The 4039-nt window shown below is 48.1% G+C and overlaps 2 long non-coding RNA genes across 2 annotated transcripts; both read left to right on the top strand.

The window, feature by feature from the left end:
- The first annotated feature begins 259 nt into the window (after positions 1-259).
- Positions 260-911, top strand: LOC119558940. Its single transcript, XR_005220532.1, has 3 exons — positions 260-396; positions 485-719; positions 775-911. It is a non-coding gene; the product is annotated as an uncharacterized LOC119558940 (long non-coding RNA).
- A 1662-nt stretch (positions 912-2573) lies between these two features.
- Positions 2574-3270, top strand: LOC119558938. The gene is made up of 3 exons (XR_005220529.1): positions 2574-2792; positions 2850-3079; positions 3150-3270. It is a non-coding gene; the product is annotated as an uncharacterized LOC119558938 (long non-coding RNA).
- Positions 3271-4039: the final 769 nt, after the last annotated feature.

The raw sequence follows: 4039 nt of genomic DNA, 5'->3' as shown, positions 1-4039 counted from the left end.
GGATGACCTCAGTGACGCTTGTATGTCGGGTAAGTGTTCATCCCATCGCGTGTGGTCGTCTTATATGTTTACTCGGATTGCTGCTAATATGGATTGACTCACTCTCTCCGAAGCATTGGATTGTGGTGCGTATCTCCCTGTGTTCATGTGTGTAATTCCATATTCTTGTAGCATATTCTTGAATTCCTTGGATACAAACTGTCTTCCGTTGTCCGTGTGGATTGTTTCCGGAACTCCGAATTGGGTGAGTATTCCTTCTTGCAGGAATCGGATTACAGCTGTCGATGTGGCCTTCGGCATCGCTTTTAGCCACACAAACTTGGTCAAGTGATCTAATGCGATAAATAGCATGGTATTTCCTCGGCGAGACCGCGGATACTTTCCTAAGAAATCCAGGTACAACTTTTGAATGGGTCGATCTGTCCGTACTTCCTTCCCCATCACTGGTCGCTTTATCTGTGTTGTGTGCTTGTTCTCTTTGCAGTTTTCGCAGGCTGCTACAAAGTCTCGGACTTGAACTACCATTTTGGGCCTGTAATACATCTGCTGAAGTATCGCCAAGGTCTTTGCCATACCCCCATGCATCGCCATGTCGCCGCCGTGGGCTTGCTGGATTAGAGTTGTCGTCAATGCTTCCGGAATCCACAGTTTCCATTCAAATTCCCCACTTTCCTCTCGATTGAAGTGTGTCTTCTTGAATAGAAGTCCTTCTTCCACACGTAAGTCCGGTAATTTATCTCTTCCTTGCTCTTCAACCAACTGCAGTCTTTCCAGGAATTCAGGACTCTCAAATTCAGTTGTTTCAAACTCGAAAAACTCTACTTCAGCGGTTTCTTTCGGCCGAGATAGCATGTCGGCCACGATGTTGTCTTTCCCTTTCCGATGCTCTTTGTTGAAGTCGAATGCCTGTAACGCTAACGACCACCGCGCCAGCCTCCCGTTCAAGTCCTTGAGCGTCATAAGCCATTGCAGGCTTGCATGGTCGGTAACGATCGTGAACGGCATCAACTCCACATAGGGACGGAATCTTTCTACGGCTTTTACTGCTGCAAGAAACTCTTTTTCCGTTACGCTGTAATTGAGTTGTGCTCCTCTCAGCTTCGCCGAAAAGAACGCTATTGGCCGGTCCGATCCTTCTACGTCTTGCTGGTATAATACTGCCCCAATTCCTACATGGCTGGCGTCACACTGTATCCAGAAGTGTCTTCCAAAGTCTGGATGAGCTAATACCGGCGCACAGGTAAGCGCTTTCTTCAGCGTTTCGAATGCCGTAGTTGCTTCCTCCGTCCACATAAATTTTGTTTTATTTTTAAGGCAGTCCGTGAGCGGCGCACTTACACCGGAGAAATTTTGGATGAATCTGCGATACCAGCCTGCGGTTCCTAAGAAGCTGCGTAGTTGTCGCGTATTTTTGGGCACCTCTATCTTCATAATCGCCTCAACTTTCTTCGGATCCGTCCGCAGGGCCCCATCACCGATTATGAATCCCAAATATTGCAAGTATTTAAAACAAAATTTTGACTTGTGTAGCCCGATCGTCAAATTTGCTTTATTCAAACACTCTGCCACTTCTTTCAGCAACCTGCAGTGTTCTTCGAAAGTCTTGGATATCATCAGCAAGTCATCCAAGTATACAAAGACGCGGCTGCGAAGACGCTGTGGGATTACCTTGTCCATTACCCTACACAACTTTTGAGCCGAATTACATAATCCGAATGGCCTCCGTCGAAACTGATAAAGTGGCCTTCCAGGTGTTGTGAAAGCGGTCAAGGGACGACTTTTCTCATCGAGTTCCACTTGCCAGAAAGCATGTTTCAAATCGATACTGCTGATGAAAATCGTCTCATCCACCCGGCTTAAAATCGACTCAATGTTCTGTAGCGGGTAAGCATCCTTCACTGTAAGTGTGTTCAGTTTTCTCGCGTCTAAGCACAGCCTATTCTTTCCAGGTTTCTGTACCAGCGTCGTTCGGTTGTTCCAGGGACTTTCTCTTAACTCGATGACTCCTAACCGTAGCATTTCATCGACTTCTGCGAATAGCAGTTGTTGTTTCGCCGGGGACACGGGGAAGAATCTCTTCTTGACGGGTACAGCTCCTTCCACTAACTGGATCGAGTGTTCTTCTACCTTGGTAAGTCCTAATCCTTGACTTTCGTAGGTCAGAAAACGTCCTTTTTCCTTCTTCCAGTCGCTCCGTCTGTTCTGGGGATAGGATATGTGCCTCCATCGGTTCTCCTTTGGCCATAAATTCGGATTCAACTTGGTGTAAGGATTCTACACCCACCACCTCTGGTGCCAATTCGAATTTTCTCCAGAAATCTATGCCCAGGTACAATTTTTGTTTCAAGGATGGACAAAGGAGTATCGGCAATCGATGTGTTACCCCATTATACGAGATGCTGGGTTGAATCTTCCCCACTACTCGATGCTGTGTACCTCCTGCTTATTTCATTATCGATTGTGATCCCTCTAATTTCAGTCCTAACCTTTCCACTGTTTCTAGGCAACCTTCCCCAAGCAAGCTTACTGATGCCCCGGAATCCAAGAGACCCACGACTTCCAGGTCTTCGATCTTCACCTGTGCGAATGGTCTGTTGTCGCCTTCCACCGCAGCTCTGATGGCCGAACAAATCATCCTTCTTTCTGCCTTCCGCTGCTGACTTCTCCTACGGGCTCTGGCAATTTATGGCGAAATGTTCCGGTCCGGATCATTTTTCCCAAATATTCGGTTCCTGACCTCTTGGTAGTGTGCTTCTCGGACTGCCATAGGTTCACGTTTCGACCATTTAATGGTATGTACTGGTTTATTTATATTTATCAATATCTTACTAATTTTATTTTCCTTACAGCTATCCTTATCATTACGCATGCAATTTGACGAGGCTTTCACTTGTTCGTGGCAAACGGATTGGAGCGTGGTTCCTCGTTCTTGCCCAAGCTCCTCACACCGTTTCCCGTTTGGCATCGAGTACATCTTGGAGTCCTCACACCGGGTAGTCCACACTTGAAACAGAACACCTTTAACACCTCCGATTCACACGCGTTGAATGGGTGTCCCACGGATCCACAATTCCAGCATGTAAGTGGCTGTCGTTCCCTGTTGGTCTCCCAGTGTCTAGCTAATGCCTCCACTTCCTCTTGTTCTCCAGGTACACTCTCTTCTCCGACTGATTCCGGACAAAGCTCATCGATCCTCGGACGATCTTTATACCCTCGGTGAGTCTCGAGGTTGCTCGGATATCGGGTCCATCGAGTCGCCAATATTCTCTCCGCATCGTGGCATTCATGTCGGAGTTGATCCATATTAGTGATGTATATCGGGTATATAATTCTCGAAATCTGATCCCTAATGTTCATTTTTATCACTTTTATCAGGTCAAAGTCGGAAAACGGCATCTCTAGTCGAGATCTAAGCGCTAGCATGGTCTGGATATACACCTCGATGGTTTCTCCCGGCTTCTGCTTCCGTTCTCGCAGCTCATACTCTCGCTCGAAGTTGGATCGGTGACTCTGGAACTGCTGCAGTAGTGCGTACCTCAGGTATGTCCACTCTTGCTTCTCCGTTGACCTCACGTACATCCAGTACCATTCCTTGGCTTGTCCTTCAACTAACACGTGAAATTCTCTTAGGACCTCCTTCCACGGCACCTGATACGACCTTTGGAGATGTTCGAGGCGGAAGATAAACTCTGACACGGGCATGCTTCTGGGACTTCCATCGAAACTGAGCCCCCACTTCCGCAGTTGGCCGACTTTAAATGCAGAATCGCCTACTGCCCCGCTTGACCGACGCTGATCCGGTCCTGGATTGAAGTTGATGTGAGTCCCACCGTTTCCAGGAGGATGTTCTGGAGGCGTCATGTGAGACCCATTCCATCTCCTTGGTTCCTGCTCCGTCGACCAGGCGGTTTGCCGATACCCTTCCGATGCGTGACAATTCATCTCCTGCTTCTCGGACAGCGCCCCAGATGTTGGCGGCGGGAAACCCATGTGGTGACGTACCCCCGGCAGTATGATTGGCGGAGGTTGTTGTAGCATC

This window comes from Drosophila subpulchrella, unplaced genomic scaffold (assembly GCF_014743375.2).
Source record: "Drosophila subpulchrella strain 33 F10 #4 breed RU33 unplaced genomic scaffold, RU_Dsub_v1.1 Primary Assembly Seq15, whole genome shotgun sequence".
Taxonomy (NCBI): Eukaryota; Metazoa; Arthropoda; class Insecta; order Diptera; family Drosophilidae; genus Drosophila; species Drosophila subpulchrella.
The sequence above is the reverse complement of the archived record's forward strand: the minus strand, read 5'-3'. Positions and strand labels throughout refer to the sequence as shown.